Source organism: Thamnophis elegans, chromosome 1 (assembly GCF_009769535.1).
Source record: "Thamnophis elegans isolate rThaEle1 chromosome 1, rThaEle1.pri, whole genome shotgun sequence".
NCBI classification, from domain to species: Eukaryota; Metazoa; Chordata; class Lepidosauria; order Squamata; family Colubridae; genus Thamnophis; species Thamnophis elegans.
Window position 1 is genome coordinate 78,790,478 of NC_045541.1, and position 25,421 is coordinate 78,815,898.

General features: G+C 41.1%; 1 protein-coding gene across 1 annotated transcript in view; it reads left to right on the forward strand.

Moving 5' to 3' along the window:
- BRSK2 (BR serine/threonine kinase 2) overlaps positions 1-25,421 on the forward strand; it is a 458,442-nt gene that overhangs the window by 238,384 nt on the left and 194,637 nt on the right. The gene's annotated exons all lie outside the window — the stretch shown is intronic.

Consider the following 25,421-nt stretch of genomic DNA (forward strand, 5'->3'; position numbering starts at 1 on the left):
ACAAAATGGTATATGAGATCCAAGAGCACTATTAGAGGAAAACAAGGAGTGAATCCAACCAATTCTAGAGGTCAAACATCCTCAAGGATTACATTGTGATGATAAGAGCAGCAAAAAAGTATTATTTTTCAGTTCTTGTTTTATTATAAATTTCCAAAAGCCAGGCCTGATTACAGTGACCTAGTCACTTCTAAGTAAAGAGGAATCAAGTCAGGTTTTATAGGCCCCCAGAGAGAATTGTCCTAAACATTTGTTGGAATAAGTCACTTGCATTTGCTTTGAACTGGAGCTCTTCTGTGCAGTTCCCATAGAATTAAGTTATGCTTAGTTAACAAGGAAAGATTAATCCTATTAGTCCTAATGAAATTGACATGATCCTTGGGTTTTAAGCTCCGATCTTGTGTTTTAGAATTTAGATCCATGCCCCTCCTGGTTGCTCAAGGCTTCCCAGGAGATGACAGGTGATTGGATCCTTGCAAGGGTGAATGCTTCTGGAAAAAGAGGACAGTTCCGCCAACTTCAAATAAAGCAGTGATCTGCTCTTCATAGGAAGCCAATGAAACTGGAGAACTTTCATCTAGTTTTCAGCCTTTCCTACTCAGAGAAGGTTGTTGAAAAGGTGGTAATCATACAGTGCCAGAGAACCCTGGAGGGAGTGGGTTATTTGGATCTGATTTCAGTCATATTTTCATATTTCACACTTGATTACTCAAAGCCATGAATGGCTTCAGCAGGCTTGGTATGTGGGTGGTATGTCCATCCTGGCCCTTCTGGAACATGGTATACTGATTTACGGAGATTGGGAGCGTGAGGCACAGTTTTTGGGTGCATCTCCTATATGCATAAAACTTCTGCATAAGGTTCTCCATTGATATGGGATTAAGTATCATTATTTGCTGATGATACTAGTTGTATATCTCTCTCCACACAGCTGAATATTTCCCCCCTCTGTCTGGAGTCTGTGGAATCCAGATGGAGAAAAACAGACTTTACTTTGACCCTGTCAAGAACAAGTAACTGTGGCTTGAGAGCCTCTTGGATCTGGAGATATTCCATCCTTGACTCACAATTGATAAGCAATTAATGTCCTCTTGGACTCACAGTGTGGGTTTAAATGTTTGTCATGGCCAGAATGTCATTTGTAAACATTCATTATATGCCTGCTATTAGATTGAAAGACTCTGGTCATGATCACTCACATCTTGTCACAACTCAGTTGGACCATTGCAGTGATTGCATAAGATGATCCTTGAAAAGGATTAGAAAGTTGCAGCTAGTTCAGAATGCAGCTTCAGTAGACTTCCAAGTGCAATTCAAGATACTAGCTATCACTGTAAAGCCTACATGGCACAGGCCCAGATTATTTGTAGGTCTCTCTCTATTTGATTCTGCTTGTCCCATCAGATCAAGTTAGGCATGCTCTGAATCTTTTTTCTGAAACAATGACCTCTATCAGGAACCAGGAGGCATGCCTACTTTGTCACAATGCCTGCACTGTGGAACAGCATCCCCCTGGCATGAATCTAATCTGTTAGCCTGACCTTGAAAAACCTCAGGCATTAGGCCAGATATCTATTGAGCCCTGTGTGCAAGGTTGGTGTTATTTCTTTTCAGGCAGATTACTAGAAGCCTCAGTTGCAGAGTATTGTTTATGTGTGTTTAATTATTTTGTTCTTCACAACTGAATCCAAAGCATTACCCAGCTTAAAATGTAGGATATCTGAGTGGGCTTCAGTGTCAACCTAGTGCAGGGGTGTCAAACCCGCCTGTCAAACCGTATCATGAGGGTTTTTTTGTCTTTTTGGAGCTGGGGTGGGCGTGGCCTATGCGGGCCAGATAGGCTGCCAGTTTGACAGGCCTGAAGTAGATGCATTCTATTAATATCACAAGACATTTCTCTCATCCTCTTGTACCTTAGGCTTGGGGATAGAACTTAAAATCTCACTATGTTTGTTTGTTTGTAGTAAAACCAAGTTAAAATGATGTGGATGGTAGATTTAACTTTAAGAATTTCGATTACATTTATATGGTCTCACTTCCCAGTGTAAATTTTATTTTTCATGGCCTTATTTTAAACGGGGATGTTTTAGCTCATGCCAATAAAATGGTAGAATATTATACCCCATTTATAGGTAATAAATATACATAAGCAGCTAGATGTCTTTAAAATATGTGATTAATACAGAGAATACTAACTTCTTCCTTCAGTAATAGTTCGCTGCAGTATGCATTCTAGCATCAGTGTCAGAGATGATTAAAAGAAGCATTTTGTTGTTGACATGTTGACTGCTTCATAATTCCCATAGAAGCAGGGAGGGTAGATATAAGAGCATGTGTTCATCATTAAAATCATGCTCTACATGTGGATGCAACTATGTGCATGAGAAAACAACTAATGGAAGAACATTTGTATCTTTTTTATGTGAAAGAATGTGTCTCTTTTAAAGCTTGTTTGCCATTTGTCGTTTCTATAAATACTACACTGTCTGTTTAAAAATCTGTCAAGTATTGGAGCAAATTTTGATGTTCATTCAGTAGATTAACAAATTAAACATTGCAGTTTTATTTCTTTTTGGGGCTATTCTCTATTGTTCAACTTGGGCAGTGGTGGGTTCCGGATCCCGGTGCAACGGGGCCAGGCGTCCACCATATGAATGCGTGCAGCGCGCACATGCATACATACTGCCCGCTCCTCAATGCCTCCGCAACGCTCCAGCTGCTTGGCAAAGCGTTGTGCAGGCACCGTATGTTGCTTGTCCGTGTGCGGAAGTCCCAAAAATCTCAAATACCAGTAAGGAGCGCGGATGGGCAGATGGTCCCTCCGGAGCACCGTACCAGAACGATACCTAGTATTCCTGGCAGGCACTGGTACGCCTGTACCGGGGGTACTGGTCATTACCCACCAGTGAACTTGGGGTAGAAAGATGTTTTGGTTTTAATAGAGAAGTATTCAAAATTGGCTTTTTGATACCTGTAGATTAATATGCTCCATGGCATTCCAAGCTTACTTTATTTAATGGGACAGACTTGGTCTAAGCATACTTTCAATAAAAGATGGCTTCAATATACCAGCCCATCTAATATTGGGGAAAATAATCTTTATTCAATTTTTGGTGAACGGGAAAGATAATTTAAATCCTTCTGCCCTGTATTGATCCAAAAGTTACATAATTTCTCCTTATGAACCTGTAATTTGCATGAATAGGAAATCTGGGGCCACCAAATAGCAGCTTCAAATTATTGACTGTCATTTCAAGGCTACAACAGGTAGACTAAATACATTTAAGGCACAGTAAGGTTTCATCAAATTGAACATGCCCCCAAAGAAAGTTGACAGCAGTGACAAAAAATAGCCAGGAAAGACATAGTGAGCTCTTTTTCAGATCTTAAATATACTTTGACTGCTGTTTCTAGTTTTATTACATTAACTGCAAAGGGTTGCGTGTTGTTGGTGCAAGGGAAATCCTCCAAGTGAAGTGTGATCCATTCTATTTTAGTCTTCTGTTCCACCATTCTCTTCCTTTCTTTTTGCAATTGTTTTTTAAATATTCTGGAAGCTGGCCTTTTTCACTAGAATTGCTTTTCATTTGAGCTACGCAGAATAGGGACTCATTTGGTAAAGTGTTTTCTAATCATAACACAGTAGTATCAATGTTTCTGGAGAGAATAATTCAGAATTGAAGCAGCTGGACTAAATTAACAGAGCTGCTGCTATATAAATAATATACAGGAAAACATGTTGGAAAATGGAACTGCAAAAAATGTGTCATTTGAGTCTACAGAAACTTATCCAAGGAACTGGATTATGGGCAGATTACTAAGGGTAGACATATGGATTTATTTCTGAGTGTCTACTTGAACTTTCTACATTCAGGTGCATTTTACATTTTCTTGAGATGATTCTTAAACTTGTATACAAAGAGCTTACAACCTGTATTACCAGAATACATCTGGTGACCAATCTCTGGTCAAACATGTGCCAGAAATAAATGTTAATAGTGATCTCATGTTTATTGGAATTGTTTCTCTGATATTAAGGTTTGTGAAAACAGTCCACTCAATTATGTGTAGAAATATCATGCAAAAGAGAATGGCCTAATTCCCTAAGATATATGTTGTCCAAAATACCTATTTTTTGCACATTGGGGATTTGCTTACTATAGATAGTCCTCGACTTACAACAATTCATTTAATGACTATTCAAAGTTATGACGACACTGAAAAAAGTGACTTGTGACTTGTTCACACTTACAACCATTGCAGCAGCCCCATGGTCATGTGATCAAAATTCAGGCGCTTGGGAACTGACTCCTATTTATGATGATTGCGGCGTCCGGGGCCATGTGATCACCTTTTGACACCTTCTGACAAGCAAAGTCAGTGGAAGTAACCAGAATCAGTTAACAATTGCAGTGATTCACTTAACAACTATGACAAGTAAGGTCGTACAATGGGGTGAAATTCACTTAAATGTTTCACTTAGTAACAGAAATTTTGGGCTCAATTGTGGCAATAAGTCAAGGACTGCTTGTACTTATTTGACTTGAAATGTAGTGATTCAACTGTTTCATCATGTGGTCTCAAATATTTTTTATAAGAAAACAATTTTTGAGCCTTTCATAAGGAAATTGATGTGTGGATATATTATAACATGTAATATTAGACAGCTGAGAGTTATTGGAAGTGATTGCACTAGGCGGCCAATGTGTCTGCTTTTTCTACTTTCATACTTTTATATGTGAATATATAAAAGCCACCCTTCCTGTTTAGTTAAAATAACATGGTACTTCTTTCTCTGCTGTGAGGATGGTTAAACTAGTTTCTGAATGGAAGATTTCTATGGGGACTTGTTCCATGACAACTATCCATTTTATTTTCTCAGAAGAAGAGCTTTGATTGACATTAATGCTCTGTTGTCAATAATGATCAGCTAGATTATGTTTGGAAGCCTACTGGAAGGACTTAAAAGCCTTCAATTTTTGCCTGCATTATTTCATTTTCCAAGACAAAATGCCTCTGAATTGGAGAGATTCCATTTCGTAGTCAAGGGTATTTTGATAGAATCATCCCCATCTATCTGATCTTTTTTTTTTAAAAAAGATTATTTTCATCATTGTTTCTTGTGGTAGTGAATCATACATACATTAATATACATGTTAAGTCCATTGGTATCCAGAAATTCTTTTTTATTTAAGAGATTTGTCCAGGGAAGAAATAGAGTTACTTTGAGCAGTAATTATACTATATGCAGCATTTTGGGTTATTTGTGTAACCATGATTCTAAATATGTCAAATTGCCAAGGAGACTCAAATAGCATTGCAAGAAAAAAAAATCCAAATAACTAATCCACTAATGCTGTAACTATATATTTAACCCCCATGTTTTACTGTTCATTTCTGCATTTCCTCTGAGACATGAGCATATTTATACTTAAAAGCAACTATTTTTGGTTACCTCTGTCTTCACACCAATTTTAAGCCTTGCCTTTTATTTCCGGTTGGAAATAGGAAGATTGTGTTTGAAAGCAGGTGATTATTACAAAACTATAGAAACTATTGGCATTTTAAATGGAAGTCAAGTGATTTTAGAAGTTTGCTGATTTATTTTTGATGGAATATTTGAATAACCATGTGAAAATAGCAGTTCCATCCACTCTCCACTTCTTGCATTGAAAAATATTTTGTGGAGGGGTAATTAAATAAAAAATATGAATATGTGCTATCCCTTTTAAAAGAATAAATCTATCAACAAGCTTAGAACATTTCACTCTAAATCAACCTGATGGATGAATTGATTCAGTTGAGTAAACTTTAAGATTAAGTGTGTAAAGACCAGACTTATAATACTTGTTTAGATGCACACAGTGAAATTCAGACAGTGATATTAGAATATCACACATTGCAAGTTTATAGGTTTGGAAAGTCATAGGTTACCACTGAGAAAATAAAATTGGGTGTGAGAGAATTTCATGCAATGGTTCTCAACCTTGTGAACTTTTAAGATGTGTAGACCTCCAAAATTTAGGATTTTAGGATTTAGGATTTATTAGACATTTATAGGCCGCCCTTTTCCCTGAGGGGACTCAGGGCGGCTTACAATCAAAAAGGAAAGGGAGTGTAGGACAATACAAAAAGAAATGTGCACAAAAGTAAATTAGACAGTAAAACTCAACATTCACTCAGCATTCGGGAGGGGCAAAAATAAGATTATCCCCAGGCCTGACGGGCTAGCCAGTTCTTGAGGGCTGTGCGGAAGGCCTGGACGGTGGTGAGGGTACGAATCTCCACGGGGAGATTGTTCCATAGTGTCGGAGCCGCAACAGAGAAGGCTCTCCTCCGAGTAGTCGCCAGTCGGCACTGACTGGCGGATGGAATACGGAGGAGGCCAACTCTATGCGATCTGATGGGACGCAGGGAGGTAATTGGCAGAAGGCGGTCTCTCAAATAGCCAGATCCACTACCATGGAGCGCTTTATAGGTGGTGAGTAGGACCTTGAAGTGCACCCGGAGATCGACAGGTAGCCAGTGCAGCTCACGGAGGATCGGTGTTATGTGGGCGAACCGTGGTGCGCCCATGATCACTCGCGCGGCCGCATTCTGGACTAGCTGAAGTCTCCGGATGCTCTTCAAGGGCAGCCCCATGTAGAGCACATTACAGTATTCCAGCCTGGAGATCACAAGGGCTCGAGTGACTGTTGTGAGGGCCTCCCGATTCAGGTAGGGCCGCAACTGGCGCACCAGGCGAACCTGGGCAAATCCCCCCCTGGTCACAGCTGAGAGATGGTGGTCAAAAGTTAGCTGTGGGTCCAGGAGGACTCCCAAGTTGCGGGCCCTTTCTGAGGGGTGTAAGTTTTGTCCCCCCAGCCTGAGTGATGGTATGTTGGTCAAATTGAAAATTCCCCAATCAGCTATGGAAAAAACATAGAAGGCTCTATTTCTTTGTGGAAAGAAAAATAACTAGGTGGGATTTTTTTCATTTGTGAAGAGTTTCAATATTTGTGTTCATGGAGTAATTTTACTCAGACATCTTTTAATTAGCCATATTTGGTAGATGAATTAGAGATTTCCTCCTCTAGCCCATGTGTGTCAAACTCACGGTGTCACATTATCACCACGTGATGTTTCATGGCGTTTTTCCCCATTCGTGGAGCTGAGGTGGGCGTGGCCTCTGCGTAATGCATCTGACCCATGGGCCGCTAGTTTGACACCCCTGCTCTAGACCATACAGAAAGTGAAATCTGTGACAAAAGCTCCAGGTTGAATAATGGTTAACCCATATTAATTGAGCCAAATTCAGAAAAATTGGGCAACATAATGTCCATAGTTGTCTAATCTTCTTAAAACTTACTGTATTGTATTATATGAATTAAAGAAAATGAAAGAAGGTAATAATGTCAAATTATTTGCATAACACAGGAAAGAAAGCAGCGTAGTTGCACTCACCAGGAGTTGAACTTCATTTAACACCAATTTTGCCTTCTTGGAATTTTTTAATTCTACCGGTGAAGAGTGGTTTTTTTAAAAAAAAAAAAAAAACCTAGGTCATAGTTTAAATTCACACAGTAAATTAATTTAAATTGAGAGTATTTTTTTTAAAAAAGTACACACATAGACTATCTACATCAGACCTATACTTTTAAGTTCTCATTGTTCTTAACTATAAGTTATGTCAGATGGATTGCTATGGAAGCTATAAGAAGCCATAAGCCATAATATTTATATACATGCTGATGATTTTGATCCCAGACTGTATGCATTTTCTAAAACATAAAATCCCGCTTCTAAACAAAAAAGAAAAAAGTTTAGGAGTCAGGGGTGGGTGAGTTTTTATTTATTCCATTCATTTTAACTCAGTTTCCAGGGGGAATATCTTTGCATCTGGAGTCTGTTAACGTTAGAAAATAAAACTTCATTAGAGTAACATCAAGTGGCTGATTTCAACTGCTCAAAGTCAGTTTGATTAAATGATACTTTGCTTCTGCGAACCACCCTCCGTGATACAAGAAAAATGCTTCCTGGCATATCTGCCAAAGCACTAGAGGGTACAGAAAACAGGAGCATCATAATTCTTAAAGATGTCGGTATATTTCTCATGACTGAGTGGAATCTTTTCAATAAGTGGGCGTGAAAAACATAAGAGCATCTATAAACAGATAGGCTGACTTTTATAGTGTTGTTGGAGAAAATGCATAAGGAGAATACTTTGTACATACACAATACACAAGACTATTTCTCTAATAAGTTGTGCTGAAGTTCTTCTGTAGAGAATTTGCTTACATAAAAATTGGTTTTTCTGTTTAATAGTGGGAGGTGGGTCATCTAATAAGAAAATGCAGGGACAGCAGTCACTCTAATGAGAAATGGAGATCCCCAAACTTCAATTGCACCTTTAGATGATTATATCTTGATTTACTAAGCTAAAATATAACCAGGCCTTTTGTCTACATACAGAGCATTTGAACACTTTTCCTTAACACTAAGCCATCAATCAAACAGAAGTCTCTGATTAATCATAGTGCCTTGTTTTGTTGAAACCAGGGAACTAGGGGGCCACCAGAGTTCTGTACAGGAAATAAAATATATCAATGTCATTTGGACTAAGACTAGTTTTAATATTATACTTAAACCCCTAAATAGGTATCTGTACAAAGTAAAGCAAGTTCAGAACATCTTATTTGAAATTAATTTAGCTTGTTTCAATCAAATTATAGTTAAAAATTACTTTGTGGAGGAGTTGGATATCATGACCTTCTGTCAAAAATAAAAGTTAAAGCATTTTCACTCCTCTACACAGTCATGCTGGACAAAATCATTAAATACCATATTTTTTGCTCTATAAGACGCCCTTTTCTCCCTCAGAAAAATTGGTGGAAATGTCTATGTGTCTTATAGAGTGACTATTGCGGCAGGGTGGGGGGGGTCACCGCCGCTGCCTGTCACCACTGCTGCTGTTTGCTGCTACCCGGAAACACTGGAGTCATCACTGCCGAGCATACCACCGATCAGCTGTTCTAGGTTTTGGGGATCACAGCTGATCTCCGCAATATGCTGCCACTGTTTGCTACCACTGTCGTTCGCCACCGATTTTGTGGCGAATGGCGGTGGTGGTGATAGGCAGTGGCAATGACCGCCATCTAAAACAGCTGGTGGGTGGTATTCTGGGAGGCCAATCCAACCACCAATCAGCTGCTTGGCAGTGAAGGCTCCAGCATTTCCCACCGGCGGCAACAGCTCAGCTCAGTTGACCGGTGGTGGACACAACGAAGTGGAGCCCTGATGAGCCACGTGCTGGGACAGTTATAGCCCTGTGCTGAAGCTGACAGGCTGTTTGCAGTTTGGTGCAAAGATGCTAGCCAGATAAATACCGGATGGATGCTGGGAGGCAGAGGCAATTTTGTTTTTCTTGTTTTCCTCCTCTAAAGCTAATGTCCATCTTCTGGTCTGGTGCATCTTATGGTGTGAAAAATATGGTATATATTTATAGTGACATTGCTTTCAATTTTATGGTTTGCAGTTTTATCATAAACCAAGATTGGCCCTTAATAGATCGACAGTGAGAGAAATAGCTAACTATACTTTCATGATTTCAATAAAAAAGGAAAATAAGGATTAATTAGAAATAATAGTTTGCACATGCTAAGTCTTTTAATTTTAATGCAATTATAATATATTTTAGTGTTAGCACTGTTGGGCACCTTGATGCCCATATTTAGCAAAAATATAGACATATACATTCTAACATACATTTTAAAAAGAAGGAGTAGGAAGAAAATTATCCTGTCTCCCAGCATTAAACTAAGATAGCATAGTCTATAAAAATGTGGAGCGGAATTTCCTTTTTTAAAAAAACAGAACATAAATTGTTTGTATTAAAATCCTTATGTAATTCTGATAGTTTTTAAAATCTCAATTATTGTTTTTAAATATAAACCCTTGAACCACCCAGAAACAAGTTGCTCAGAATGTAACGATGCAGGCAATGATGGGCAAACCTCAGTATGCCCATGTAAAATCTCTGCTTTACAAGCTGCACTGGTTGCCAGTTTGCTTCTCGGTAGGATTCAGAGTGCTGTTTTTTTAAACCTATAAAGTAAGGTGACCAGATTTTCAGATTGGAAAAGAGGGACGCCTTTGACCGGGGGGGGGGAGGCGGGGCGCTTGATTAAAAAAAAATTTTTTTGTCAAAAGGTCACCCCAGGACACTGAAACCAGCATAAATACGAATCTGTTGCCAAACAAAATTTTGATCACGTGACCATGAGGATGCTGCAACGGTCGCTAAGTGTGAAAAATGGTCGCAACGGTCGCTAAGTGTGAAAAATGGTCATCAGTCACTTTTTTCAATGCCATTGTAACTTTGGTCACTAAATGTTTTCCCCCTCCTCGAGACTCCTCACTTCTTCCTTCATTCCTCTTGCTTATCTACCTTCACCTTATCTGTCTTCTGCTCTTTCCCTCTCTTCCTTCCTTTCTCCTTCCATCCTCTCTTCTTTCCTCACTCACTCCCTTCCTCCTTTTCTCTTCCTTCCTCCTTCCATTCTTTCAGCTTCATTTCTTTTGCCTATCTACCTTCTCTGTCTTTCTGCTCTTTCCATTTCTCTCTTCCTCTTCGCTTCTGTTCCTTCCTCCTTCCCTCCTTTCCTATTTCTTCCTTCCTTCTGCCTATCTACCTTCACCTTCTCTGTCTTTCTGCTCTTTCCCTGTCTTCCCCTTTCCTCCCTCCCTCCCTTCTTTCCTTTCTAGTTCCATCTTTTCTTCTTTCCTCTCTCCCTCTTTTTCTTTTTTCCTTCCTTCCTCCTTCCTCTTGCCTATCAACTTCATCCTCTTTGTCTTTCTGCTCTTTCCCTCTCTTCCCCTTTTCTTCCTACCTCCTTCCCTCTTTTCTCCCTCCCTTCTTCTTTTTCTTCCTTTCTTCTTCCATCTTCCTCCTTCTCCTTCCATTCTTTCTCCTTCCATCCATCTTTTCTCCTTCCACCTTCTCCCCCCTCCCTTCTTCTTTTCCTTCCCCCCTCCCTCCTTCCTTCCCCTCCTTCCATTTCTCGCACACAGGAAGGGGAGGGGGGGCTTTCTAGTCGCTTTCACAGCATAATTTCTTTATCTAACTTTTAAAAAACAGTGTGCAAATCAAACTTGAGATTTTCGTAACCTGTGAAGCACCAAGTTATTATCTTCTGTTGTTGTTACAAATTCGAAGCTACTCCATTCTTTCCGATAGGGAACTGCATTTCCCAAGATGCCTCAGGTCCTCAAAGCGCTGAACGCGGTTTTGCAATTGACTCCAGCGAGGCCCGGTAGCTGCCGGCTGGGGTAGCTGTCAAGGGGCTGACAGCGGAGCAGACGCGCCGTTTGTTACTGCTGCCAGCAACTGAGACAGACGAGGGAAGCGGCAGTGGCGGACGTCAGCAGCGACTGTAACGACCGCGCGGGCGAGGTACGGAGGAAGAACGGAAGGTCCCTCCCGCCCGCGATGACGGCTCCAGCCATGGACGAGCAGGCTGGCCCCGGCGTCTTCTTCTTCAACAACAACAACGCGCTGCTCTTGCTGCCACCTCCGGGTGGGAAGCAACCACGCCTTGCCGACTCGCTTCCCACTGCAGCACATGGGCCGCACAGGCGTGGTTGCTTCCCATCCGGCAGTGGCGGCAAGAGCAGTGCGTTGTTGTTGTTGGGGCCAGCCTGCTTGTCCATGGCTGGAGCCGTCGTCGCGGGCGGGAGGGACCTTCCGTTCTTCCTCCGCACCTCGCCCAAGCAGTCGTTACAGTCGCTGCCGACGTCCGCCACTGCCGCTTCTAATTAATATAATTATTTCTCCCTCTCTTTTTCACTCTCTCTCCAGCACACAAACGCAAATGTATAGGGCAGCCTACCTCACACACAGGTAATTCTGGGCGGCTTACATTATGATGCACGTCTCCCCATAGGAGAGGAGATGGGGAAGCCGGGCGCCCGGAGATCACCCGGGGGATGCCGAGGATGCCTTAACCAATCGAAAGCCGGCGTACCTTGTCATAATGGGGGATGGATTTCTTGCCAGGAAACGCGAGGGTTGGACAACAGTGGAGGCTTGGGTTTGTTTTTTTCCCCGGGAATAAAAGTGAACATAAGACTTCTAAATCCCCAGCAAGAAAAGAAATGCAACTGTAGTGGTCTCCCCCCCCTTCCTCTAAAGAACAAACGTTATCCTGCCGCAGAAGCGAAGAAATCTCAGATTTTGCCCTTCTGCAACAGCCTCCCTCGGGATCCCGCTCCTCCGCTACAGATGCATCGCGTCCCAACAGCGGAACTTCACAGCCCCAAACCCAGTTTCGGGGTGACCCATCGAGAGACTAATCGCTTCTTCTCCCCACCCCAAAGACTGTATTTCCCTGCCGCTCCCTCCCCCCGCCCCGCAAAGCTCTCCACAGCCCTTCCAAGCCTACCCAGCACCAAGTCCTCCTCTCCAGCAAATCCTACACGCGCCCGACGCTCCTCAGTCACACGTCCCTTGCCAGCTCCGGGAGAGCTTTTTGGAAACGCCCGCATCTTGACAGCGTTGTTGGGATCTGCGGGTAAAATTACTTTAATCAATGGGGTAAAGTCCTTTCTCCCACCCCCCCAGCTCTGATGCGGGCGTAAGGAAAGTCCTCTCTTTCCCCCTCATCAGAGCACGGGCGAGCGAAAGAAAGAACTTTACCCCATTGATTAAAGTAATTTCACCCGCAGATCTCTTGAATTAAATTCCGGCTGAGGGGCTGCGCTGGCGGGGACGGGCGGAGGGGATGGGACTTTGAGTCCTACGATCTTAGTGAGTGGGGAGTCCCATCACCCCCGCCCGTCCCCGCCAGCGCAGCCCCTGCCGCATCAGCTGGAATCTAATTCAAGAGATTTGGGGGCGTTCTGCCGGGCGGCGGGAGCCCCGGAAGCGAGAGGAAGTTGTCTGCGGGCGGCTGCCAGCGCCCCAACCTCTCCTCCTGCCGCGGCGATCCATTTTGATTCACGAACGGACTCCGCGGCAGGAGAGCTGGGGGCGCTGGCTGGCAGCAGCCCGCAGACAACTTCCAAGCGGTTCAGGGGCTTCTGCCGCGCGGCAGAAGCCCCTGAACCGCTTGGAAGTTGTCTGCGGGCTGCTTCCAGTGCCCCAACCTCTCCTCCTGCCGCGGCGATCCATTTTGATTCACGAACGGCAGAATCAACCCGGCAGAAGCCCCTGAACCGCTTGGAAGTTGTCTGCGGGCTGCTGCCAGCGCCCCAACCTCTCCTCCTGCCGCGGCGATCCATTTTGATTCACGAACGGACTCCGCGGCAGGAGAGCTGGGGGCGCTGGCTGGCAGCCGCCCGCAGACAACTTCCAAGTGGTTCAGGGGCTTCTGCGGCCTGGCAGAAGCCCCTGAGCCGCTTGGAAGTTGTCTCCGGGCTGCTGCCAGCGCCCCAACCTCTCCTCCTGCTGCGGCGATCCATTTTGATTCACGAACGGACTCCGCGGCAGGAGAGCTGGGGGCGCTGGCTGGCAGCAGCCCGCAGACAACTTCCAAGCGGTTCAGGGGCTTCTGCCGCCCGGCAGAAGCCCCTGAACCGCTTGGAAGTTGTCTGCGGGCTGCTGCCAGCGCCCCAATCTCTCCTCCTGCTGCGGCGATCCATTTTGATTCACGAACGGACTCCGCGGCAGGAGAGCTGGGGGCGCTGGCTGGCAGCAGCCCGCAGACAACTTCCAAGCGGTTCAGGGGCTTCTGCCGCCCGGCAGAAGCCCCTGAACCGCTTGGAAGTTGTCTGCGGGCTGCTGCCAGCGCCCCAACCTCTCCTCCTGCTGCGGCGATCCATTTTGATTCACGAACGGACTCCGCGGCAGGAGAGCTGGGGGCGCTGGCTGGCAGCCGCCCGCAGACAACTTCCAAGCGGTTCAGGGGCTTCTGCCGCCCGGCAGAAGCCCCTGAACCGCTTGGAAGTTGTCTGCGGGCTGCTGCCAGCGCCCCAACCTCTCCTCCTGCTGCGGCGATCCATTTTGATTCACGAACGGACTCCGCGGCAGGAGAGCTGGGGGCGCTGGCTGGCAGCCGCCCGCAGACAACTTCCAAGCGGTTCAGGGGCTTCTGCCGCCCGGCAGAAGCCCCTGAACCGCTTGGAAGTTGTCTGCGGGCGGCTGCCAGCGCCCCCAGCTCTCCTCCTGCCCCGGGAGCGGAAAATTCGATTAGAATTATTAGATTACTCACCAGTCAGCGCAGCTGCAACCTCTTTCGTCTTTTGGCGAAAGGAAATGGAGACTCGCGCAGGCGTGCTGAAAATTTCCCATCCCAGCCAGCTCACTGATTGCCTGGAGTCCAGGCCAATCCAATCAGTGAGCGGCAGGCTGGGCTGGCTTAAATTTGTAGGTAGTAGGTAAAAGGCTAAAAGCACGCTTTTTTTGGCGCTCGCAGCTCCCGCCCATCAGCTGCTAGCTTGCTGGGCTGGCTCATCTGGTAGGATAGAGAACAGAACGATGAGCCAGCTCAGCAAGCTAGCAGCTGATGGGCGGGAGCTGCGAGCGCCAAAAAAAGCGTGCTTTTTAAAAAAGTGTGCGGGACGCGGGAAAACGCATTGGAAAGCGGGGGTGTCCCGCCAAAAGTGGGACATCTGGTCACCTTACTATAAAGCCATATAACATACAGGGCCTGGGTACTTGAGGGACTCAGGGTTGGCATGTCCCAGGTTCCTTCAAATAAGCAGTGCCAACTATCAAGACTTGGAAAAGCGCCAATCCTCCTGAAAGAGATTCTCTCCCAGATCTGAACAACCCCAACCATGCTGGTGTTTTTAAGTGGCCTGAAGACCTGCCTCTTCATTCAGGTCTTTGGTGGGGAAGAATGGAGGCTTGTTTTAACTTAGGCTGCTTTCTTTTGTTCCCATCTGTTTTGTTATCTTACTATCTCTACTTTCTTGTTGTTGCTGTTGTTGTGTTTTTCACATTTTAAATCATTTGTAAACCTCCCAGTGTCACTGGGAATCAGATGATATATACATTTAATCCAGTGGTGGGTTCCGCACTCTGGTGCAGCCGGTATGCTGCGAACGGGACTGGGCATCCTAGGCAGCCATGTGCGCTGCGCACACCACTGCCCTGCGACACCCAGCTGCCCTGCGACACCCAGCTGCCCTGCGACACCCAGCTGCCTTCCCCCATTGGCTTTGCTTGTCAGAAACTCTCTGGTAAAGGTCACAAATGGTGATCACATGACCCCAGGATGCTGCAACCATTGTAAATACATGCCTGTTGCCAAGCATCCAAATTTTGATCATGTGATTGTGGAGACACTGTAATGATCACAAGTGCAGGAACTGGGCATAAGTCATTTTTTCAGCATCATAATAATGTTAAATAGTTGTTAAGCAAATGGACATAAGCTGAGAGTTACCTTTAAAAATAATTTAAAACATCTAGTGTCCCACTTGAAGCTATATAGGAACCCAACACATAATAGTGAACAAAAACCCCTGTTAACAATCAAGAATTAAGGATGTTGTCCTGCATAATGTCAGGGAAAACATTCCAGAGGAATTCCATTTTTGGCAGAATCAGAAAAAATAATCGAAGAGGAGGATAACTATGAGGAGACTGTTCCATAGCATTGACGCTACCTCATAAAGCAGTATCTACTTGCTTCAGTCTCCCTGAACTTCTAAATAATGTGGGATTTGTAGCAATTTCTCCTGGTAGCTGGTGCTGACTAGAAAAGGAAATCCTGTAGTAACGTAGTGACTGAAGGAATACTAGTTTTTTAAAAATTATTATTATTCCACATAAGCAACTCCCATATCAATTGAGATTCACAATCATCCAGATCATGCTTGTTCCAAAGGTGCTTTTTTTCCAAAAGGTAATTGAGGTTCCTTGGTTTTTTCTTTGAAAACGTTTAGCTTCTCATCCAAGACGTTTCTTCTGTTCCAACTGATGTTCTAAACATTTTAAGCATTTTAAAAGTACTTGCTGATTTGTTGTGATTGGTCTGTCTGATTTCTTCATCTTGAATAGTCATTTCAATTCAATTGCGTCCCTCTTGAGCTCCATTTTTTGCTGGCAGAGGGTTGCAGGAGGCCGTCGCAGTCGAAAACAAAGCCCCTCCCAAGCTCCCTTTTCGCTGGAAGAGGCGCCACGGGCCGATCCTTCGTTGTTTCCAGGTTTCTTTTAAAACTCCCAATCCGCATTCAAATCAGCCTCAGTCCCTTTTTAATCCAATAAAATCTTTTCTTCTATATCCTCTGCTGTAGTATCAAACCATCTTGTAAGTAACTTCTTAGTAAATTGGTTCCAAACAGCCTTAATTACTTCAGTAATCAAATAGTACTGTTCCATTGTAATAATGAGGCCTGTTCTTCTTTAGGAATAATCCTTTGTTCTTTCTGGTTCCCTGTAGCCAATCTTCCAGTCTCCTCTTATCATCTGTTTATTTTCCAATCAACAAAATTTTCCCACAGGAGGATTTCTTACAATTAATTTCAAAGACTTCATATACTATTTTATAAATTTTTAAACACCCCACAGGAAATATTCTTTCAAGTCCATCTAGTGCCTCAACTTTCCAAAATCAACATTCTAGACCTCCTTTTGCTATTTTCCCCAAATTAAAGCTTCTCTTGTTAACCCTTAAACTTACTTAGAGTTTCTTTCATCCAGAGTGGAAGGAAAATCTCCTGGTGTAATACAGTTTGTCTTTCAGGGGTTTCTTAACTCCAAAGAAATCGATAATAAGCAGCTTTCTGAAGTAATTAAGAGAGGAAATAGACAGGCCCAGTGTCTTTTTGAAAGGTGCTGAATGTGGCTTAGACAAGATGAATATTCCCTGGCCCAAGACCTCTCAAAGCTGCTGGGGAATGCTATTTTCTGATATCTTCACATGGAGAATTTGTAAGGAGCCAAACATGGGTGATCCTTGTCTTCTCCTGAATGCAAAGATGAATTCTGAGGAGTTGATCCCTTTACTGATTCCTATACCAGCCATATTCATCAGCTCCACAAAAAGCAGTCATGCTGTCTACTATGTTGTTGCAGAAGCCCTGACAACTGTACTTTCTATCACTTTCAAATAGTCTTTTTTAGTTTGGTATCCTCTATAGTATTGTTGGTTGCCTATGGATGTTTCCATTGTCATTATTTCCACATCCTTTGTTTATTGTCCTCATAGATAGATAGATAGATAGATAGATAGATAGATAGATAGATAGATAGATAGATATAGATAGATATAGATATAGATATAGATATAGATATAGATGATATAGATATAGATATAGATATAGAGATAGAGATAGAGATAGAGATAGAGATAGAGATAGAGATATATAGATATATAGATATATAGATATATATGTATGTATGTATGTATGTGTGTATGTATGTATATATATATGTATATGTATGTATGTATGTGTATGTATGTATGTATGTATGTATGTATGTGTATGTATATATATATATATATATATATATATATATATATATATATATATATATAGAGAGAGAGAGAGAGAGAGAGAGAGAGAGAGAGAGAGAGAGAGAGAGAGAGATTTACTGTATTTCTTGGTACCACCAGTTTTGTTGACTGTTGATTACAAAGTTTTAGTTATAGAACACATAGCTTCAGTTAAGTTCTCATTGTTTAATTTGTTGAGATTGAAGAACTATTTGATAATTTCAGGCAAAACACATATTTTTGATAGTTTAGTTGAGAAACAAAGCAAGCTGCTGTACGTTGCAGCAATTTTCCCCTCTCATCTTTGATGCTGATTTTTAATGTGTTGAGCACTGTCAGCACTGACTCGGTCAGTCCATAAAAATGAATCTATTATTGGACAAAATGTAAACTATTGAATACAAGGATAAGATTTACATCTGGCCTTTTCCAAAATCACTTTGAGTTATGTTTTCTCTTGAAATAAGAATTCAACATAGAAATATATTTTTAATTTTTCAAATATTAGCCATCGTGCATATTTTTCTGTTGCTAAAACTTAACTTTCTGATGATAGGGTCGTGATTGGTTTTTTTTTTCTATCCTTGTATTCATAATAATTTCAAACTAATGATTCTTCTGGTGGAATTGATGCATATTCATTTGATCTACTGGTAATTCTTTGATTTCTTCATTTTATGATTGTTTCATAAACAATTTTTACATCTTATTTCACCTAGTCCAATTATATCCTATTTGACTTGTTCCAGCTCATGCTCTAGTTCTTCCAATGTTGATAAATCTCAATGATCTTTAACTTTCATGCTTTAAGATAGTCTGACCAACCCTGGTGATTCTTCTCCCCCTACCTTCAAACAAATTTTTCCATGGCTCTAAGAAGTGGTTATCTGATCTCCAGGCTATGAGAGATAATGTTGTGCCCTTGTTAGTCATAGAAGGTTGGAGACCAAAATCTATCATGCTGGGCCAATATAGATTTGGAATTGTATTTCTACTAGTGGTGCAAGGCTTATTTTATTAATGTGTGGCTTATTCTGACCCAATCTAATTGCAATAATAGCTATAAATTCACCATCTAGTGGTGATAGATGATAGATAGATAGATAGATAGATAGATAGATAGATAGATAGATAGATAGATAGATAGATAGATAGATAGATAGATAGATAGATGATAGATAGATGATAGATAGATAGATAGATAGATAGATAGATAGATAGATAGATGATAGATGATAGATTGATAGATAGATAGATAGATAGATAGATAGACAGACAGACAGACAGACAGACAGACAGACAGACAGACAGACGGGTGGGTGGACAGATAGAGTTTATTTATCTTGTTCCAGTTCTTCCCTGATTTATTTTATGAACAAAGGCTTGTGTTTAATGCAGCCTTGCATCTGAAGAAAACACAAATAAACCCCAACAGCAAGAGTTAAGGGGTCCTGAGAGTATTAGAGTCAATTTGATTTTTGCAAACCATATTATGTAGGATAATGCAGCATAATGATCTGAAATAATAGTCCTGCAATGCAGCAATGTAGGAATCAGGAGAGAAGAAAGGGGGGAAAAAATCTGAAGAGACATTTTTTTTTCACCCTGCACCATTTAGAGAACTATGTATTTGGGTCATCTAGATCCTAAAGCAGAATATCTATGCTGTTTCTTCAATATACTTTCAAGCATTATTCAAAGAAAAGACAAAGCCATGAAGAAACCTGAGCAAATATTAATAAGAAAATAATTTAAATGTGATATTATTCTTGTATTTCATTATTTTGTGAGCACTATTTCAAAAGCCAATTTAGGAAAATAGTTTATCCGTTGACTTTATTGTATATTGGATGAGGGCACAAAAATTAGTTGCTGAAATCCTTTCAATGCAATGCAGTGTGGCAGCGTAGTCACTGTCTTCAGTGTTTTTAATTTTCAAGAAAGAGGTAAGAATATCACAAGAGAAATCGTGTAGTAAAAAGGGAAAATTTGGAATCAGATTTGTAGAATAGTATATTAACCTAGATTGTAAGATATGCATCTTGTTACTGTGTATTGTGTTACTGTTAAATAAGGTTAGTAACATGATCAGTCTGATTTCTGAACATAGCTTTATTTTTCTGCCCTCCCCCTTTTTGTGAGAAGGATGGATGTGTGTATTTGTCTGTGTGAAGCAAATATTAAGAGGAAAATGAGGAATTTACAGAAATATTCCTCACTAACAGTCCCTTGAATTACACTTACATGTATATTAATTTCATTCTTTAAAATTAATTACACCAAATCAGTTTTCTGATCATAAAAATAAGAATCATGGTGCTGTGATCAATATATTTGAGGAAAGACAAAATTCGATTGATATTAGGATGAGGTGGGTCCAATTCTTGGAGACCTGGAAAACCAGCTGCTACAAAAGCCAGATAGATCTTTAATAAAATTGTGCTCATCCATAATTTAATTATGGATAATAGGGCAGACCTGGATTAAATTACCAAACCTGGCAGGGTAAGGGGGGAGAATTTGATCTTTCTGAGATCTACACACAAAAGGCTTGGGCCTGGCACCAGTCATAGTCTCAGGGATAGGGAGGGAGAGCAACCATTGTCATCTGGGAGATTCTGTTGGTGAGCTTTTGGTGAGGAAGCCATTTTGGTGTGGCGGTTAAGGTGCTGAACTAGAAACAGGACCATAAATTCTAGTCCTGGCTTTGGCATGGAGCCAGCTAGGTGACCTTGGCCAATTATTCTCTATATCCTAAGAAAGAGGCAGGGGCAAACCACTTCTGAAAACTTGCTAAGAAAACTGCAGGAGCTTGTTCAGACAGTTAACAGGAGAAAACAATGATTGAAGGTACGTGCATGCTATATACATACATACATACATACATATGTGTAAATATGCACAGAATTTGGTCTGCTAGAAAATTGTGATGGGGATAAAGCTTGGTGTTGTATAACAGATGGAGAGCTGTATCTGATATAGGAAAAACTTCATTAATGTCAGTTCCTAGCCTTATCCCATCAGTCTCTACCCAGTTGCAGTAGGTATAAACTACTGTATTGAGAGATATGCTGAATCACAATTTTATTTTGATTTCTGCTAATAATGCAAAAGCAACTGCTGACAATATTGAAGAGTCTTGTTAAGGAAGGAACAATATACTGGAAGAGACTTGCATTCTTCTTTGTTCTCCTTCTGGGCAATGAGCAAGATTGTGTGAAAAGTGGTTTTATGGCCTTTTTAAACACAATTTAACAGGATTTCTGAAAATATTCCAGGCGAAACTGCTGTAAACTCACTCTGATGTTATACTTTCACCCTCAAATCTGTGAAATAATCATAAAGAAGAAAATACTGCTAAAAACGTTGAAATGCACTTTCTTTAAATGCAGATTCTATCATGCTTTGTAGTAGTGTTTTCAAGCATGATAGACTTTTTCTTGTACCATGCTGCTTTTTTGTAGTTGGCTCAGTAAAGTTTGTTGGTGTAAGAGTTCGATCTTGAAAACATTTGTTTCCCTGCTCACATTAGGCCACTCAGTTTTGAAAGTCCCAGCTATTTATCATCTGCTTAGAATCTGGAGTTGCCAGATTCGCAATATGCTTTCCTCATGGTAAATATAGGAAAACTCAGTTCTTTATGTGTGTGTTTCAATGCCTCTAGGCACATGGTTATTCAGTCCTATTACATAAAAGAGTAGTAAGGCTTGCAGAAATAGAGATGGAATTTGAGATGGAAATATAGTTGTGAATATTTTCCTTAAGAAAAAGTCTAAAACTTCATGAGACTTTGACTAATTTATTTGGCAATTGTACATCAAATGAAGCTGGCAGAATTACCGCAATCTATGCCATCATAGCAATCCACTAGAAATTAAACTGTTCATAAGAGTTCTCAGTTAATCAGTTTTCCATTGCCTTTTAGAGGAATCCCTATAGCCAAAAGACTTATGGAAATGTGTAGATATTCAGCAATTGGGTGACTTATGCTGATAACAGCCTCCCTGCCCAAGGTGAATCCTTAAGCTGAATCTTGGTTAGTTTTAAGACCTCTGCATTAATTAAACTAGAGGAATTTAATCTGCTTTCTCTGGACATGGATTTTGAGGTGGTTCAGGGTTTCTGTTCTTATTGCTAAATCTCTTATTATGCTTTTTTCCCACCAACTGTGAATGTTTATTGAATAGTATTCTACTTTTAATTTCTTGTTTTCATGTCTTTACAAATTGAAAGTTGCTGGCAGCCACTAAATAAAGTCAATGGCCATATAAATCAAATAAATAAATACTTACAGATAGAGCTGTGTTGTGTTCCTTGACTTAAACAACAATTTCTAAATGCATACACATATCTGTGTTGGAACAGTGTCTCTCATCTAGCTGATTTTCTGTGAGCAGGCCTGTATTTCAAACATGAAGCACTTCCAAATAACTAATATGGTTGTCACCTGCTCTATGAATCAGAAAACAGGCTTCTGTCTAAAAGAATTCTCGTTTTGAAAAGTGTTGTTCAGTTTAATTCACTTTAAATAACCCGAAGAAGAAACAGCAGTAGGCATGCCCAATCACCAGTCAAGACATAGATGGTAGATAGAGGTAATCCTTGATTTATGACCTTAATTGTGTCCAGAATTACAGTTGTAAGTTGTTGAAGTCATTGAGTGGGTCATGTGACTGGACCCAATTTTACGACTTTTATTTTTTTAAAAACCACCATGGTCATTAAGCAAATCCATTTTACCCAATGCCAGTTTTTGCCAGAAAATGGAAGTAAATGCCCAAAACTGGCAAATAAACCATCAAAAATTGTGGTCACTTGAGCACAGGACATTTCAAACAGCTGTAAAGGTGAACTTGCCAAGTACCCAAAATCAGAGGTGGTTATTCAGCCAGTTCTCTCCAGTTTGGGCAAACTGGTAGTGGTGGCTGCGGGAGGTTCCGCCACCCATCCTGATATAATGCGTGACCTTTCGCACATGCTCACATTTGTGAACCAGTAGGGAAGGTAAGTGAATCCCATCACTGCCCAAAATGTAATCTTGTGAATAGGGGCGGGGTGTCTGTTTGTGGCCATCACAGCTTTGAAATTGTGTCACATCATATGCAGCTTTGGGAGGGAGTATCTAACTTAGAACAGTCAGTAAATGACCATTTGTAAGTCCAGGGCTACCTGGAGCTCAAGAAAGTAAGTCAACCTTCAGTCATCCTCTTTTGATGACATACTTAACAGTTGTATTAAATTACAGTAATTATTTCTGCATTCACACCTATGTATTTAAATTAGTAAATACATATTTATAGTTTATTGTCTCCTGTTTTGAAGAGGAGAGCTTGAGGAGGGTGCTTTTGTTTTGTTTTTGGGGGGAGTTACCTAAATACCCATAAAGTGTTCTATGGGTACTTAACATAAATGTAGCTTTATAAAGACGGGACACGGTGGCTTCGTCAGGGATGCCGTGGCTAAGTGACTAAGAAGCTGGACTTGTCGATCAGAAAGGTTGGCAGTTTGGCGGTTCAAATCCCTAGTGCTGCATAACAGAGTGAGGTCCTGTTACTTGTCCCAGCTTCTGCCAACCTAGCAGTTTGAACCATGTTTAAAAAATGCAAGTAGAAAAATAGGAACCACCTTTGGTAGGAAGGTAAAAGCGCTCTGTGCACCTCGGTGTTTAGTTATACTGGCCACATGACCAGAGAGATGTCTTCAGACAGCACTGGCTCTTTGGCTTTGAAATGGAGACAAGCACCGCCCCTAGAGTCGGGAACGACTAGCACATATGTGTGAGGGGAACTTTTACCTTTAAAGATAAAAGGCAGTCAAAGAATTTAGAAGAAAATTTATCAATTAATGGAATAGGATTTCTTTTTCACAAAATAATTTCCAAGTAAGAGTGTGGAAAATTATAATTCTTATTGAGGCAGAATGTGAATGCTGTTAACTGACTGAATCAGAAGGTTTTTAAAACAGCTGTGTGCCTTCCATTCTTCTGCTTTTGCAGCCACGGTTTATCTTCCTAGCAAACAAGGGGGAAATACTTATACTTAAAACAAATATTTACTAAAAAGAAAATTTAGGGGGAGGATATTGATATTCATGAAATACTTTTCATATTTCAAACAACTACTACAAATGTGGGAGGGGGAGGCAATTGTTTCCATGGCAGCATAAAGTACAATACCAATTCTAACGTGTACTAAGAGCTTTTATCTGCTCTTTTCTTTGCACTAGCTGGTATCTCATTTCCAGGACTTCCCTGTATTACGGCAGCTGCAATTTGCACCTACGGCTGGATTAGAACATAAATCATTGTAGCTTGTGACTTGTTCTAAGCTACTGTGTGAATTCTCAGTGTGCCACCCCGGGCTTTCCCTGTCATCACCCAGCTTGCAATCACACAGAATAATAAATGTTCCTCTCTTTTCCTATCCATGAGATTTTCCTTGTTAATTTGGTTGCTTCCCATCTCAGCCATTTGTTATCTTTCTTTAGAGCACTCTCTATTCCAGGAACTTTTCCTTGATTGGCCAAGTCCCTTAATGCCATGTTTTCGCTATTATTATAATTTGTCTTCTTTGATAATGATGCAATGAGGTGTTTGGCTTGGGCTATATGTCACATATAATGTGCTTTGTATTCCCCCAAAGCAGAAGTGGTGGCTGAGCAAGGATTTTCAGCTCACCCAACCAGTTTCAAGCAGGATTGTTATGGCTATTAATGTGAAAATTGCTTGCTAAGCCTACATAGCAATGACCAGCTAGATATTCCTGGGTCATCTCAGTAGCAGAAAAGAAAACTTCTCTGGCCTTTTCTGTTCCAGTTTCTGGTGTTTGGACAATGAAATGGATGGTATATTTAATTGAATAAATAAATTGAATAAATAAATAAATAATCCAAGTGGTTATGGTAAAAACCACAAGAAAACAAGCAAGCTGGAGAGAGTCCAAATGATGTTTTTTATTAACCAAAAGCTAGTGGATTATGGTAAGTCATTGATCCATCCAGATGTGCTGAGACCAAGGACACCTACCTGTTATAGATTAGGTTGATCAAAGCCAATTTGATCATGCAGTCATGCTAGCCGAAAATCCTAAGAGATGCAGAGAAGGAGATTTATGGACTTAAATAAACATATAGAAACCCTGTGCTTATATAAGGAAATATAGAATACAAAATTATTTGACCTCACCCAATCCTATTCTCATTTTTAGTAAACTTTCTATCAAAGTGCTCACATTTATCTACATGCTCTAATTGTTACCATTTGAAATGAACTTGTGCATTCAGTTTTGCCTATCAAATATAACTGCTTTGGTCTTACTTGTTTTGAGGTTCAAGTCTGTCTTTCTCATTTCATCATATAATCTAACCTTCACTGAAAACCATTCAGGCTCTCAGCCAATAGCCCATCATCAGTATACAAACGTCCATTTATATTTATATCTATGTCTGTAATCCGCACACTTCTAGCACCTCAGAAGCATTCCATATATATTTATCCTTAAATATATTAAACAGCCAAGGGACATTGTGTGTCCTTCTCTTAGTGTTTGCCCAATCCTGAACTATTCATTAAGTATTCCATTTATTCTCACACAAACATCCTTTATCACATTCAGCAGCATATTCACGCAGAACATTTTGATGATCAAGCCTATCATATACTTTCTGTAAATCAAAAATAAATAATAAACTTTCCAATGCTCATACAATTCTCAGTGATGAAAAGGAAGAATCTAGTCTGCATACATCCTGCTCAGCACTTCACAAATTTGCTCAGCGGCCCTCCTGTAACTTTTCAATCAGAATTCTGCCAATCAACTTCTTAGGGATCTTTAACAGCCTTTGTTATTGCTTTGCTTCCTTTTGAGTAGCAGTATGACAATGATATTTATGGTCAACTCCAAATTCAATTGTCAGGCATACGTAGAGTCTTCACACAAAGTTACACACCCAACAAGCAAACCAAACCCACATGTTAATATTTTCCCAGCTCTTTCACTTTTA